This window comes from Balaenoptera acutorostrata, chromosome 6, assembly GCF_949987535.1.
Source record: "Balaenoptera acutorostrata chromosome 6, mBalAcu1.1, whole genome shotgun sequence".
NCBI classification, from domain to species: Eukaryota; Metazoa; Chordata; class Mammalia; order Artiodactyla; family Balaenopteridae; genus Balaenoptera; species Balaenoptera acutorostrata.
Window position 1 is genome coordinate 48,355,722 of NC_080069.1, and position 17,469 is coordinate 48,373,190.

At 35.7% G+C, this 17,469-nt stretch overlaps 1 protein-coding gene across 1 annotated transcript in view; it reads left to right on the forward strand.

Annotated features, from left to right (window-relative positions):
• Positions 1–17,469, forward strand: part of LINGO2 (leucine rich repeat and Ig domain containing 2) — a 1,241,515-nt gene that overhangs the window by 908,687 nt on the left and 315,359 nt on the right. Inside the window, exon 6 of the mRNA XM_057549420.1 lies at positions 9,818–9,976. The gene's annotated coding sequence lies outside the window, so the exon portion shown is untranslated. The remainder of the gene's footprint in view (positions 1–9,817; positions 9,977–17,469) is intronic.

Sequence of the window (17,469 nt, forward strand, 5' to 3'; positions counted from 1 at the left end):
GTTATTGAGGGTGGTCACGTATAGAGACATAAGCTTCTTCTTCATGGAATGGAACTTGTGATGAGACCACCGTGCTCCCTTCATTTCTTGTTTCCCATTCTAGGTACAGTGCTGCCTTACACCAAAAAGAAATTGATTCCTCCTTTCTTATAATGATTCCAGCTGCCCATAATGGTTTCTCTCTATCTTTAGGAAGTCTTTTTTGTTATCAAAAAATTAAAGTTATATTAAATAAGAAGAGGGATGAAGATCATGTATGTATTGAACTTTAAAATAAGTTCTTAAATATCTGAAGGGAAAGTACTGGTCATTAAAGGGAATTTCTCAGTTTATGCAATTCATGGAAGAATAATTTTTCTAAAATAGTCTAATTTATTTGAAATTAAAGAGAAATAAATGTTATAAATTAAAACCTGTGGGAAAGTATTGAAAAACGTCAAAAATAGGCTTTGTTTTAGAAGAGTGATTCTTAAACATTAGTGTGTCTAAGTGTAATCTAGGGAACTGTCATTTGTAGAATTTCCAATCTCACTCCAAAAATGGAGTTTATTCATTCTGGAGTGGTGCCCAAGAAGCCACAGTATTAAACATACTTTTTGGTGATTTTGATGAGCTAGTCCAAAGGACTTTTTTTCTCCAGTAGAAAGATTTCTTGAGAGGTTTTTACCCACCATGGATTTTGCCAAGAGGTAGGGGAGTGGGATCCACATCTAGACAGCAGTGGGCGGTGACTCTTCAATAGTTGTAAAGTAGGATCTCAAACTGGTGGCCAATGACCAAAACCAGTTCACAAACTTGTTCTGTTTGGCAAAAGTGGTGTTTAAAATGTTTGTAACGCCCTAAGGCTAAGCTTGCTTTCTTCACTTCACCATTAACTGTCCCTTTGGTTTCTGGCTGTAGTCAACCAAGCTATATTCACATTTGAGTGATGTGGCTGACCCTGAGGCATTTGTTTGTAAATTCTGAACATTTAAAGGATCCCTTTCTAAAGAGTGAGGTATTTAGGAACTTTCAGGGGATGATTCAGTTTGTTTTTTTTTTTAAACATCTTTATTGGAGTATAATTGCTTTACAATGGTGTGTTAGTTTCTGCTTTATAACAAAGTGAATCAGTTATACATATACATATGTTCCCATATCTCTTCCCTCTTGCATCTCCCTCCCTCCCACCCTCCCTATCCCACCCCTCTAGGTGGTCACAAAGCACCGAGCTGATCTCCCTGTGCTATGTGGCTGCTTCCCACTAGCTATCTATTTTACATTTGATAGTGTATATATGTCCATGACACTCTCTCACCCTGTCACATCTCACCCCTCCCCCTCCCCATATCCTCAAGTCCATTCTCTAGTAGGTCTGTGTCTTTATTCCCGTCTTGCCACTAGGTTCTTCATGACCTTTTTTTTTTTCCTTAGATTCCATATATATGTGTTAGCATACTGTATTTGTTTTTCTCTTTCTGACTTACTTCACTCTGTATGACAGACTCTAACTCCATCCACCTCATTACAAATACCTCCATTTCATTTCTTTTTATGGCTGAGTAATATTCCATTGTATATATGTGCCACATCTTCTTTATCCATTCATCCGATGATGGACACTTAGGTTGCTTCCATGTCCTGGCTATTGTAAATAGAGGTGCAATGAACATTTTGGTACATGACTCTTTTTGAATTATGGTTTTCTCAGGGTATATGCCCAGTAGTGGGATTGCTGGGTCATATGGTAGTTCTATTTGTAGTTTTTTAAGGAACCTCCATACTGTTCTCCATAGTGGCTGTATCAATTTACATTCCCACCAACAGTGCAAGAGGGTTCCCTTTCCTCCACACCCTCTCCAGCATTTATTGTTTCTAGATTTTTTGATGATGGCCATTCTGACCAGTGTGAGATGATACCTCATTGTAGTTTTGATTTGCATTTCTCTAATGATTAGTGATGTTGAGCATTCTTTCATGTGTCTGTAGGCCATCTGTATATCTTCTTTGGAGAAATGTCTATTTAGGTCCTCTGCCCATTTTTGGATTAGGTTGTTTGTTTTTTTGTTATTGAGCTGAAGGAGCTGCTTGTAAATCTTGGAGATTAATCCTTTGTCAGTTGCTTCATTTGCAAATATTTTCTCCCATTCTGAGGGTTGTCTTTTGGTCTTGTTTATGGTTTCCTTTGCTGTGCAAAAACTTTTAAGTTTCATTAGGTCCCATTTGTTTATTTTTGTTTTTATTTCCATTTCTCTAGGAGCTGGGTCAAAAAGAATCTTGCTGTGATTTATGTCATAGAGTGTTCTGCCTATGTTTTCCTCTAAGAGTTTGATAGTGTCTGGCCTTACACTTAGGTCTTTAATCCATTTTGAGTTTATTTTTGTGTATGGTGTCAGGGAGTGTTCTAATTTCATACTTTTACATGTACCTGTCCAGTTTTCCCAGCAGCACTTATTGAAGAGGCTGTCTTTTCTCCACTGTATATGCTTGCCTCCTTTATCAAAAATAAGGTGATCATATATGTGTGGGTTTATCTCTGGGCTTTCTATCCTGTTCCATTGATCTATATTTCTGTTTTTGTGCCAGTACCAAACTGTCTTGATTACTGTAGCTTTGTAATATAGTCTGAAGTCAGGGAGCCTGATTCCCCCAGGTCCATTTTTCGTTCTCAAGATTGCTTTGGCTATTCTGGGTCTTTTGTGTCTCCATACAAATTGTGAATTGTTTTGTTCTAGTTCTGTGAAAAATGCCATTGGTAGTTTGATAGGGATTGCATTGAATCTGTAGATTGCTTTGGGTAGTAGAGTCATTTTCACAATGTTGATTCTTCCAATCCAAGAACATGGTATATCTCTCCATCTATTTGTATCATCTTTAATTTCTTTCATCAGTGTCCTATAATTTTCTGCATACAGGTCTTTTGTCTCCTTAGGTAGGTTTATTCCTAGATATTTTATTCTTTTTGTTGCCATGGTAAACGGGAGTGTTTTCTTAATTTCACTTTCAGATTTTTCATCATTAGTGTATAGGAATGCAAGAGATTTCTGTGCATTAATTTTGTATCCTGCTGCTTTACCAAATTCATTGATTAGCTCTAGTAGTTTCCTGGTAGCATCTTTAGGATTCTCTATGTATAGTATCATGTCATCTGCAAACAGTGACAGCTTTACTTCTTCTTTTCCTATTTGGATTCCTTTTATTTCTTTTTCTTCTCTGATTGCTGTGTCTAAAACTTCCAAAACTATCTTAAATAATAGTGGTGAGAGTGGGCAGCCTTGTCTTGTTCCTGATCTTAGTGGAAATGGTTTCAGTTTTTCACCATTGAGGACAATGTTGGCTGTGGGTTTGTCATATATGGCCTTTATTATGTTGAGGAAATTTCCCTCTATGCCTACTTTCTGGAGGGCTTTTATCATAAATGGGTGTTGAATTTTGTCGAAAGCTTTCTCTGCATCTATTGAGATGATCATATGGTTTTTCTCCTTCAATTTGTTAATATGATGTATCACGTAGATTGATTTGCGTTTATTGAAGAATCCTTGCATTCCTGGAATAAACCCCACTTGATCATGGTGTATAATCCTTTTAATGTGCTGTTGGATTCTGTTTGCTAGTATTTTGTTGAGGATTTTTGCATCTATGTTCATCAGTGATATAGGCCTGTAGTTTTCTTTCTTTGTGACATCTTTGTCTGGTTTTGGTATCAGGGTGATGGTGGCCTCATAGAATGAGTTGGGGAGTGTTCCTCCCTCTGCAATATTTTGGAAGAGTTTGGGAAGGATAGGTGTCAGCTCTTCTCTAAATGTTTGATAGAATTCGCCTGTGAAGCCATCTGGTCCTGGGCTTTTGTTTGTTGGAAGATTTTTAATCACAGTTTCAATTTCAGTGCTTGTGATTGGTCTGTTCATATTTTCTATTTCTTCCTGGTTCAGTCTCAGCAGGTTGTGCATTTCTAAGAATCTGTCCATTTCTTTCAGGTTGTCCATTTTATTGGCATAGAGTTGCTTGTAGTAATCTCTCATGATCCTTTGTATTTCTGCAGTGTCAGTGGTTACTTCTCCTTTTTCATTTCTAATTCTATTGATTTGAGTCTTCTCCCTTTTTCTCTTGATGAGTCTGGCTAATGGTTTATCAATTTTGTTTATCTTCTCAAAGAACCAGCTTTTTGTTTCATTGATTTTTGCTATTGTTTCCTTCATTTCTTTTTCATTTATTTCTGATCTGATCTTTATGATTTCTTTCCTTCTGCTAGCTTTGGGGTTCTTTTGCTCTTCTTTCTCTAATTGCTTTAGGTGCAAGGTTAGGTTGTTTATTCGAGATGTTTCCTGTTTCTTGATGTAGGCTTGTATTGCTATAAACTTCCCTCTTAGCACTGCTTTTGCTGCATCCCATAGGTTTTGGGTTGTCGTGTCTCCATTGTCATTTGTTTCTATGTATTTTTTTATTTCCCCTTTGATTTCTTCAGTGATCACTTCATTATTAAGTAGTGTATTGTGTAGCCTCCATGTGGATGATTCAGTTTTGTTTGTAAGTTCTCATTTGACCAGGCCAAGCCAACTAGAGTCAAATTATGCACTGTTTTTCTACTCAAGGCTGACAAATTCTGGAGAAGTCAATGCAGGTTGGACCCCTACCCCTCTTCCATAATACATTGGTTTACTTCTCTGTCCACTGTACTAGACTCTGAGCAATACCTGGGCAGGAACTGAATCTTTGTACTTGCCTTATCCTCAGAGCCCAGCACAGTTATATAGAACCTAATATTTGCTTAAAAGTCTGTTGAGATGAAAAGTCAAAAAGGAAGGAAAAGAAGGGAAGATCGAAGGAAGTATGGAAGGAAGAAAGGAAGGAAGAGAAGACAATGATGGAATGGAAAAGGAGGAAAGGGGAAGGAAGGGACCAGAGAAAGGAGAAAACAGGAAAGGAGTGAAAAAGAATGGAGACAAGTTTGTGTGGAGAATTGGGGAATGTAACTGACTGAATCCCTCATTTAAAAAAAAACAAGCAAGAATATGGACTATTTTAGTTGGCATTTTCTAGATCATAATTAAATTCAGAATTAGGCATCTTTGAGCAGACATGGAGAATTGTTTGTGTTTGAGTGTCAGGCACTGGTTTCTCAGATGTTGATTGAATTGCCCTAGATTTTGTTTTATGTCATTTAGGGGGCTTCCTGCTGTGTTTCTGAAAAAAAAAAAACATTAAATGAATATCTTAGAATATTATCTTAAGCTTGTAATTACTAATAACATAGCAAAACATACCAAATGGGCATCAGCAAAACACCAATGTGCTATTTATATTTTAATCTAATCATACACTTTTTGTCACAATCTATCAATGCAGTCTTCTCTTTGTATCTATATTTTTTTCATTGGAAAAAACTGGCTCAAAAGAGAGAGAGAAATATGTCAATCTGTTGCTTTCAGAAAATTAAGCTCCTTTAAAATTGAGTACTCAGAAATCCTGTTATTTTGTTTGTTGGCTTTGGTAACTTCTTTCTAAAATAAAACCTACCCAAAACATGGTTCTTTAAGAACAAGTGAAATGAAAATCGATAAAGTTGTTTAGACACCATGTAGAGTAAGCTGGATAAGAGAGTAGTGTATCAGAAAGATAGGAGCATCATGAGTTTAGGTGCTCACCCAGACCTGCTGTGATCTTATGACCTCTGGGATGTCACTTCATTTCCTGGAGAGTCAGATTTTCATCTGTAGGTTGAGCAAATCTTTCATATTCAATTTACAAGAATTTAGAATTGATAGTACGGCACTATCAATTAGCTGCACATCTTAGTTCTCTTTTTCAAAGGCTCTATGTCCTTGGGCAGTAATTTAAAATCTTTATTTTCATCACCATAAAGTGGATATTATTATAATACTTATTTCACATGGTATTTGAGACAATTAAATGAGAAACTACATAGAAAACAGCAGCGGGCACATAGAGGTAGCAATGATTTGTGTTGATGACTCCTGCCTGCTGGGAAATAACCTCTGAATTTTACATCTGACTAAATGAAGAAAAAAGAAAGAAGTTAGAAACGATAATTCTGTGACTAAAAAATGGTGACACCTTTCCTTTTCCAATATCACTGATAAAAGGGGACAGATTTCAAACCTCTAAGGCAGAAAACCTCATAACTTTGACCACTGATAACCTACCTATTCCTATATTCCTGATGTTTGTATTCTTGAGGTTTGTGAGGAAAAATGAGCAACTTAGATACAAAGCTTGCAGAATTTGCTAAGCAGTCATTTAGCAAATGCACTGAGCTCATAGAATGCTGAGTGCTCGTATGGTTTTGTTGGCTACCTGGAGGGCTTTGCAACATGCATCCATGGAGAACATGAAGCACATCCATGAGATAAAGTTTAAAGAGCATCATATCAACAAGTACAAATCAATATCCTAAGAAATGAGTGCCTAGGTGCTAAGGGGATCCTTTGGAAAGCTTTCTTCGAAGCTATAAGATAAACTAAAAGGGCAGTAGTAGTGTGCATAAAGAAAGACAAAGAAGACCAAAATTCAATTACAGAACACTAAAGGCCAGACCAAGAAACAAGAAAACAGGGTCTGTGAATGTTTGAATTTCTTCTACTTTTTAAAAAAATTTATTTTGGTTTTGTTTTATTTAAGATTCACATACAACAGTATTTTATCAATAGGTTCTGTATCCCATGCCCCTATCTAGAACCTCTTTGAACACGGTCAAAATGCATTTAAAAAATTTAAATCAACATTGTTGAGGTATAAATTATACACAATTTAATGTATTCATTCAAAATTCTTCTTAAAAGAATACAAATTTCTCAAAAATAAGAAAAACATTTATTTTTTATAAGACTTGTTTTCAGACTAGTTGTTTCAGTAATAAGCAGAGACTCAAAAAATAAAAGACGAGAAACTAGGAGAAAATTAAACCATTTGGAAATCACATTGATATTAGTAAAAATTTCTTAACTCTTTACTTAATTTCTAAGAGTATTTTTAGAGTATTATCTGTGTCTTTTGTTTTCATGTCCTTATTCAACATCATATCTTCAGACAGGGGAAGGGAAGTACAAAACTTTCAAGCATCTTTTTTCATTCTAAAAATTGGTCTTAGAATAAAGATTCACACCAATATTGTGGAATTAGTACTTCTTATGATCACCTCATGAACTTCTCTTTAAAGAGAATACATGCATTTAATTTTATATATCCTCTTTGAGAAAATAAATGGAATAATAATACAAGAGTTATGTGAAGCAACTTGTTGTATAATAGTGCCCCCACCAAAATCTGTTAACTTGTGGTGTAGACCACACAGGACTGTACTGCAATGCCTAATACACCCACGTGGGAGGCACTGACTCTGTGTTGGAGGCCAGAAATATCAATGTACTATCAGAACCTAACTAGTTGGATTTTTTTGGAACCATCATGACTCAATCAGTTAGTGGGCTTAAGAGTGACACAGAACCATCACTTCCAGTACAAACTGTACGTGAGTTGACTGGGTATATCAGTCCTTTCGTATTGTAGCTTACCCTTGGTCTGTAATGCTTTGCTCATTGGCAAACTTCATAAAATCCCTTGTCTGGTCATATAGTGGGTGGGGTATAAAATAAGTCCAATTATTTTAATTTGGTCTAATGTTGCTACCTTTCTTGGTTACCAGTGTATGTTAACAAATCAGAATAGAATAAACAGTAAACTTTTTATGGGGAGAATAAGTGCATTTTCATTATGTATTTGAGCACCTAATCCCATATCTGGCACAACTGAGGTACTCAATTAAAATTTGTGGAATGAATAAGTGTGTTAATGAATGAATCAGAGTTCAGTGGTCAGTGGAAAACCTTTTCATTCACTACTTAACACACACACACACACACACACACACATACACACACACAGAAAACCTACCCATTCAAAGAAGGGATCAATAGCATCGTTTCTGTATAATGAAATAAAGCCATTTTAGAAAGCAAATAGTTATGCCAATTTACTTAGTTTCATTCTTTTACAGTAAGTGGCAGAACTGAAGTATTAGAAGTCACACTAGGTCACAGATGGGGCCTTCCAAAACAAGTAGCTTTCAAAAATTTCTCACTTCAAAGTCAAAGTCAGTTCTGTAACTTGGAGATTATGTTTAATTTCCACTTCCCTGTCATTTAGTTTACCCTTATATGACTTCTTCTAATACCCTGCTTGGCCACCAAGAGACCAAAAAGGATTACTACTCATGGAAACAGATTTGTTTTATAAAATAATTGATTTGATAATTTTCAGAGTATCCTCAAAGAAAAAAAGAAGGAAAATAATTTAGGGCATGAAAAGAAACATTTGCATCCAGAAGTCGACTAAGATTTTAGCTTAATAAATACCAGAGCTTGGATCAATAGATTAGAAAATTTCAGCCATTTTGTGTGTGTGTCTGGGTGTTTGGGTATTTATGTGTGACACTAATAGCATCAACACAACACTTGAGTTTTGAATTGCACAATGGTTATTTGGTGTCCAGGTATACATGTCTTTTTTTTAAGGACTTATTTTGAAGTGTTGCATTTTATTCTGAGGTATGCATTTGACTTCAGCTCCTTACCGTCTTACCATTCTTGCTGAAATGGCACAAAATGATATCTCACTACTGTGTCTTTTAATGAAATCTCCACATGGACTTCTGGGAATACTTGAGGTTCTAATCAAGGAGCATGAGGATATGTCATTTTGTGGCTTGTTAAAATCAGTCTTTGCACCTGTGTCCATGACTCTGCAGCATATAATCACTCACGAGTCCCCCTATAGACTTAGAATAACCTCTCAGCCATTTATGTTGCACCACTTAGAAAATAATAATAATATTTTTTTTCTTGTATATGCATAACTAAATATGGTTGTTGTGGCTAAAAAATCTAGTCATTATTTAAGGCTACCCTGGGAAGACCAATAAGCAAATCTGTCCATCAGTATCTTTCTAAATTTCTATTGAACAAAGTTATTTGTGTGGCAGGTATCAGTACGATTAAGAGTTGTTGATTATGCATGGGTTTTTTTTCTCCTTGAATGGAAGTTAAACATGCTTATGAAGTTTAAACACCATATTTACTCATATGAATATAAATAGTTGAAGCATTAAATATGTGGTAGATTGCCCCAATGTTAGTTATCTAATTACTTTCCTTGGTTCTGGTCATTTGTTTGTGTACAGACTCTGGCTACAACATGTTCATTTTGGTTACTGTCATATGGTCTGTATTTTGATTTGGATAATCGTGGCTGCTGGATTTGAAGCCCATCATATATGGCCCTCAAAGGTGTTTCTCACACACTATCATACAGATGTGTTTCAATTTTTATACTGGTAATGTTGACACTGAGTGGAATGTCAGAACTCACAAAGGAAACTGTCCTTGATCTAGACCATCATGTGGATTTTCCTCTAGCTGCTGATGGGTTTTGTCCTGTTGAACCTCATTTCCCAGTTACCCTGAGAATAGTATGGATAGAGTCAGAAAAATACTCGAGTACTCCAAGTGGTCACCTACATGAAGGAGAAGGGGTATACACTATAAAATGTGTGATTTTTTAATATCAATAAGGTTTATTTACACTGACAGCTTAAACAGATCAATAATAACATGAAGAGAAGCATGCACTCTGCAAAAACACCTCTGTAGCACATAAACTTCAGTCTTCTGGCTTTAATGTTTATCAGCACCTTGAGAGGCATCTATTGCCACTCACACACTCCTTTATGATTCCCTTATTGATTAAGTAGTGATGCCTCCTGGACCTAGGAGATGGTTCACTGTTTTTCAGTTAAAATGAAGAAATACCTTGTTTGTTGCAGGTTCATTTCAAGGAGTTGACTTGTGGGACTCTGAGAGATGCTACTGCCCATGACTTGTTGGAATTATCATGATCAACTACCCAGTTTGGATTTCACCCAGTGGCCCAGAGCTTTGCATGGTAGACAGCAAGGATTGGATTTTTAAAAAGAGTAAACCAGGTAAGATTTGAGGGAGACATCTGATCATTTATCATTTGTTTAGGCATTCCTAAGGGCTTTAGTGTGCTGCCAAGATGGATTGAATAATGTATAGCTTTTCTGTTTGCTTTCTAAGTCCACTGAACAGGTTGTTGCAGAATGGTGCTCCCTTGGATTCAGGAGAACGGATATAGTAATAATTGAGTTCTTTTTTCTCAAGAGGAGAGGGAAGTTATTTTATGATACACGTAAAGCAGACACAAGATACTATGGATGATAGTTTAATGCAATAGCCCAAAATTGCAAGCTAAGGAGATTTCCTCTTTAAGGAACTACTCTGAACTATAATGGAATAAGTAGTCGTACTTTTTGAAAGTTAAGTAGGGAAAGTGTTGCCTTTAAGTATTTATATTTTACATGATATAGAAATCTGAGTATCAGTTCATAGCATATGATCTTATATATATGTTTCAAGGTTATTCCAATTTAGAAGGTACACCATTATTTTGTCTTTTATTTCTTTGAAAGTATTTATCATTCTAAATCCTGTTCATCTAAGTATTATTTTAAATGGTAACACAATGACATAGTCCATTGTGGCTCCTGGAATTTAAAATGTTACACATACTCTTATTCAACTATTCTCTTTGCGACTTTTGTGTTTCATTCTGGAACCTCTTTTCAACTATTATCCATAGTTTGGTCAGATCTTATTATCTTTCTCTTTAACTCTCTTCTTCCTCTATAACATAATTTAAATTTGTTATCAATAATTACCTGAGGAAACTACAAGTTATTCTTGTCTTCTGATTTTAAGACCATCAAAGCTCTTACATCAAAATTTTATGAATCCCAAAGCAAGATTTTCTTTAAGTTCAATTATAGAAACAGAAAATATAAGTAAAATTTAATCATTTAGAAAACAACAGAGAGAGATTATTCTAAGTCACTTGAACTCTTTAATTTTTTTTTTAAACAAATACAGCTCTTTTATTTTCTGAAAATAAAGAAAATGGAACTCAGTAAATTATAGCCTAAGATAATTATTTGGTTATAAATGAGAACTTTGAAAATACTTGAAAATAATTAATTTTATAAAGTTTAATAAATATCCGTTCCCAATCCCCTAATAACTTATTTGTCTATAAGATGATATCCTGAGAGTATGAAACTCAAATTAGTCATGAATTTTGAATTTGTTAGAGATAGTATAGATCACCAAACTCATGGCAGAAATCCTTATTTAATGAACTGAGTTAGTGGATAATTGTTTGTCCTGTTTTGTGGCAAGTTGGGTTACCCATATTTGGAAGAGCTCTGCAAGTCTATAAATAAAAGAGATGTCAACATGCAGGATGCATTTGTGGGATAAAGCTCAACCTAGTTCCATGCTTCATTGCATTGGTATCTAACAAATAATTATAGCAAGAACGCTTCATGACAGACTTCCATATTCTTAAGCTTTTAAGTCTTAATCTCTGGGTCCAAAATAAATTTCATCCTGACTATGTTTATTTCAATATTTTCACCAAAATTGGGTTGCATGTTAAAACATCAGACTTAGAAAGAAGAAGAAAGACAAAAAGGGGAGAGATAAAATTATATTTATTTTAAGGTAAATAATCATGTGTTAATGTAATTATTAGCAATTATTTATCTTGTCACAAAGGAAAAGCTGTTCTCCATTTGTAAGATGTGTTTTTTTTCTTTAGAATACTTTATCTTTTTGGACTGTATGTCATCAATGTAGAAAAAAGTATACAACAATACTTTTGATCCAAGGATCATAAAGAAACATAACTTCTCTTCACAGAGTCTTTTAAAGTGAATCCTGTTGCTTAGGGTGTACAGAGATAGTAAATTCCACAGTTCTATATAAAAACATACACTTTAGAAGGGCCCTCTGGACATAAAAGATTTGACAGCGAATTCATATATTTTCCCAGTTAAAGGCTGACTCTTTTAAAATGAACAGAAAATGTATACATTATAGTTTTATACTTATATTAGTTTGAAATTCACTTTTGTTCTCGGTTGTAAGAATGGCAGCTGCATTTTTATGGTGATGCATGTCAGCTTCTCCATAAAGTTAAAAGAACGTCAAGACTTCTGAATTCTGTTCTCAGAAATTTGTAACAAAATCATAAAAATTTGCACTGCTTCTTAGCCTAAAAGCAATTTTTCTTTCTTAAAGCATTTTTAAAGTAAAAGTTTGCCTAGCTCAAGATAACATTACTGTATGCTTGTACATAGAAGCAATATTAAGCTATAAAGACAGGATATAAAAGGTGAGATTTTTCAAAGCACTTCTGATAATCGCATGCCCCCTGTAATGGGATTTGCAGTCTCCAAGGTGGTTAATGAAAAACATTTAAGTTGCACCTGTGTACCCAATGTGTCCTTTACTCGCTGCAGAGAGTGTGAGCATTTTCACCTGTGCCACTATTCTGTTTTTTTTTTTTTTTTTTTAAACATCGTTATTGGAGTATAATTGCTTTACAACGTTGTGTTAGTTTCTGCTGTATAACAAAGTGAATCAGCTATATGTATACATATATCCCCATATCTCCTTCCTCTTGCGTCTCCCTCCCACCCTCCCTATCCTACCCCTCTAGGTGGTCACAAAGCACCGAGCTGATCTCCCTGTGCTACGCAGCTGCTTCGCACTAGCTAATGCTACTCTCTCACTTCGTCCCAGCTTACTATGCCACTATTCTTATTCTGAGGTCTTCTGAAAATAAAATTTTGAGAACTTAGTGAGGTAGCTGTTTCCATCATGAAAAGACTCATATGAATCTTAAATACTTTTGGCTACATGTTTACTTGCTCCCCAAACAATTTTTGAATATCAACCACATGTAAAGCAGTATGTGGCCAGAAACAAATTAGCAATCCTCCCTGCCCCATCCTCAAATAGTTCACACTCCCAAAGTAAAACAGACACTAAACAGCTCACTCCAGGCAAAATGAACTAAAAAGTTTAATGATGTGTTTCAAACAAAATTCTCTAGAAACCTAAATGAAGGATTGTTAAAAGCGATAGGAGTATTAAAAGGTCTTTAAGGCTTAAGAGGCATTTCAGCTGCACAGCTAAAATGTGGGGAGAATTATAATTGATAGGAAATGGGTGTGAAGGCATTGTAGGCTCAGGGCACAATATGGCAAAGTCACCGTGGTGTAAAAATAAATGTTATGCTTGAGAATGGAAACCTGGATACTGGAGTGTAGGGAGGAATGCAAAAAGAGGTGGGGCATACAGGTCGGGGCTGGACTGTCATATTTTTCATGCACAGCTATCATGGTTATAAATATGAAAGTGATGTAATCTAATCTATAAGAAAATGATTCTGGCATAGAGTGGAGGAGCAGGCAGGGAAGGTATGCACAGGGAGAAAAGATAAACTAAAAACACTGAGCTCCATGAGTGCAGAAATATGTGGTTCAGAGTCTATTGTATCACCAGTGCCTAGAACAGTGCCTGCCCTTCATTGATTCTGTTGATCTGTGTTCAATGCTGAAATGAATGCCTCTCAGTGATAATCCATAAACCTCTATATTTGCAACTTTTTCCTGTTTTAGAAATGGTTTGAAAACTCTCCATACAAAGGATGAATAGAATTTAACTTACGTGGTTTTCATCACACACAAGGGTGCACACACACACGCACACACACACACACACACACATGCGCGCGCGCTAAACTCTCTGCCAATATGCGCTTGAAATTAAGCCTCAGATCCTGTTCCTGAAATTTATGCTTCAATTAAGATGGGGGCAGCTGCTACCCTACTTTATTTCCCTTTTGAGACTTTTATCTCTCAGGCTTTATGCTTCCCTTCATCGTTTTATCATCACATCAATCACTATGTTTCACTCCTTGGGAACGCAGCATGCATGGCAGGCACATTTTTATGGCTAGACAGCAAACCTACCCTACTTGGCACAGACTGCTTACTTAAACCTAATTAAGTAATTCTGCTGAAAGTATCACGTCCTTTCCATCACAGTGCACATTTGGTCAGAATAATAGGGAACACTTTAAAGCTATGGAAAATAACTGGGAAAGGGAGCCTGAAGAAGACACAAAATGAATGAAAATGAACTTCAACCCAGCCTTCTCTGACACAACCCTTTAATGAGCCGGGGTGCATTAACACCTCTGCTGCAGGAAACTCCTAACTCACAGCATCACTTTAACGCCAATTATCTTATTGAACATTACCATTGTCGTATGGCTCCCCATTAGTACACCAGATTCAGTACATTTTGTATGATTGAGTCATCTGTTTTTCAGAGAAGTGCTCTTATAGTCTGGGAAAAACCGAAGAATTTCTTTCTAAATATGCATACTTGAGGTAATGAAGATATGATTCACTAAAATGTAATATTCTTGATACCAGGGTCTTTGTCTTTCTTCTCTAGGATCTTAATTCTAGAACCACATACTAATTCAATAAACATATCTGATGGGTGAATGAATGAATATCAACATTTGTGCTTCAGATCAAAATCGTAACTTCTGAGTTTTTAACGGTTGGAAATATCTCTCTTGTTAGTGGGACCACTGGTATTTGATTCATCCTCTCCATTGTTAGATCAAGGGTATCTTATCCTCTTATGGTTTTCAACACTGCTGTTATTTAGTAACAAATATTTTTAAATCACATAATGACATATAATAGTACCAAAGGTCTACGGGTATGTAGAATTTAATCTGACATTAAGGAACAAGAAAAAAAAAGGCATAACATTTACTAAATGTCTCATTGCCTTTATAAATGAAGTATAGTTCTCTTTCACAAACTATCACAGATTTTGAATTTTTATTTTTATGGATCTCAAGTGCTTGGGAGAAAGAAGTAAGGTTTTGGCTCTTTCCGTGCTGTTGGGTATGGACTTCTCTGGGTAGAAGTCACTGGAATACTGCCATGCTAGCAAACTACCCTCTTCTATTTTGGGGAGGCAGGTTATCACAAAATGTGGTTGTAAATATACTGTCACATTTATAGGTACTGGCTTTAATTAAGAGCTAGGTTTGAATCCCAACTCTGACACTTACCAGTTATGTGATCCTGGGCAAGTTATTTATCATTCCAGAGCTTTGATTCCCAATAGGAAACATGAAGGTATTAGTAGGGGTCCCATGGTGCAATTGTGAGGATTAAATGAGATCATAGCTATAAAACACTCAGAAATCTGACACATTATAAATATGCTACTGCTCTAATTATTATTGATTATTATTTTTATTATTGCTCTAATTATTATTATTACTATTATTTACAATCTATATGTGTGGCAGTTCTATCTAGAAATCCATTTGTTTCAGCCAAATGTCAGAATATTTTACCAGTGTTCCTAGAAGTAAATGAGTTGTAAAGTGCTTAGCAGAATACCTGACACCTCATAAGCACTCAATAAGTATTAGTTGTGGTGGTGGTAGTTATTATTATTATTTATTTATATAAGCATTTCTCTCCTTCAGGTTATTTGAAGAGATCTTGGTCTAATCAAATTATAGCAGCAAGGTCCTTCTTAGAATGATGACAGGTCGATGAGTTATGGTTAGTGTTGTGACTTTGAGATAATGCCCTGTTTATCAATCTGTTATTGGTCATATTACAATCATGTTACATGATTGTAATATGTTACATGTTACAGTCATGATACATGTCATATTACAATGATGTTACATGTTACAATCATGTTACATGTCATATTACAATCATTTTCTTTATAACCAAAGATCACCAGAATGATTTTCCATACCAAATTATAATCTTTAGAATCAATAAAATACATTGAAAACCAGGACACCGCCTGCCCCCAACCCTTGCCACTGGATAACAGAATCCATGGATGCTAAAGGTCCTTTATAAAAAAATGGCATAGTACAGTGGAATGCCATCCACCACTGGTTGAATCCACAGATGCTTATACGTGGTTATGAAAGGACCACTGTCTCTTACAGCAGCAAACAAATCATCCTGATCTGTTGACATGATTCTCTAAATTGGAAATACTACTTTAATATATAATACATGCATAGAGACTGTCATTAGAGGTCCCTGACATTAATCAAGCAGGATATATAATTATGACTTTAACCTTTTCTTTTTGTTACATGTATTTTATAAGAAAGACTGACACTAATTTTGAAATGAAAATTTAGAATTAGCACCACACTTAACATAGTAAAATAATACTTTAAAAACTAACTGTCATGATTAATCTTACGACCCTACTAGGAGATGAATGGGGATAAATCCAAGACAATTCCATGAATTTCTGGTCAGTGCTTTGTAGACTATTGGTTTTGAGTGGCTCCAGTCTTCTCAGGAAAAGGCAGAATCCAGATCATCAGCTGAGGTGTGAGGGAAGACAGTGTAGACTAGAAAACTGCAGTGGGAGGTGAAAAATGAATCAACCAAGGGCAAATTAAGGGATTCCAGGCTTTGGCAGAAGGGCCTTTTAGGATTGGACTGTGGGTGTCGGCAACAAGCCAGGACTGGAGAGCAGCTCATTTTCTCTCAGCAGCTCATGGTTGCCCTCAGTGAGGGGCAGAGGAATCCCATGGTGGAAAAGAAAGGAATTTGGGGATGCACCGTGGTGACAGAAGTAACATTGAAGTGATGGACTGTGGAGGTAACCAGCAAGTCGAGCAACATCATGCCAGGGGTTAACAGCTTGACAAAATGTGTGCAAGAGGGTTTGGACTAAGCAGTAGGAAATCCCTGAGTGAGCAAAGGGAACATTTCATTAGAAGGGATTTATTCCTTCTAAGGATAAGATTTAGCATGAAATTAAGATACTGCTGGAGATAATCTTTACAAAGTCTCTTCTGCAGCAATGTGAAAGGAAGGATAACCAAGACCTGATTCTATCATGTCTCTTTCTATTGAATCCAACAGTGACAATAGCAATAAAATAATAACGACAACCACCCTAAATTGAAGTTTTGGATCAATACAGGTCATTTATATTAGTAGCCCTTTAGTGTAGACGTAATTATATACATATTCAAGATGAAGAAGAAGACTTAGAAAGGTTAGTAATTTTCCCAGGCTCACACTGCTAATATGTGTCAGGGTGAGTTTTTCTCCCAAGATCTCCTCTTTATAAAACCTGTGAGTTTTCCGTTCTATTATTATCCTCTTTTTCAGTTCTTAAAACTAACAATCCAATCCCTATGCCTTTATATATAGGTGCAAATTTCCTCTATTATATAATAAATTTCTATAATATTGTGTAATTTCCTTCTTGTTGCACATGTGTGTGTTTTGCTTTTCCATGGATTTGAAACAGGCTTGAGAGGTACAACCCATAGTGTTTCTTTTTACAGAGGGCCTATTACTACTAGTGTTATGATAGGCCCTGCTTCTGAACAAATGTTTGCTGATGATAATGTCAATAACAAACTGGTTTCCCCTTTCCAACAAAGAGAAGTAAACGTATGTACACACTTCATATATAATTCTCGGCATAAATGTTGTATATAAATTCATATACCTAT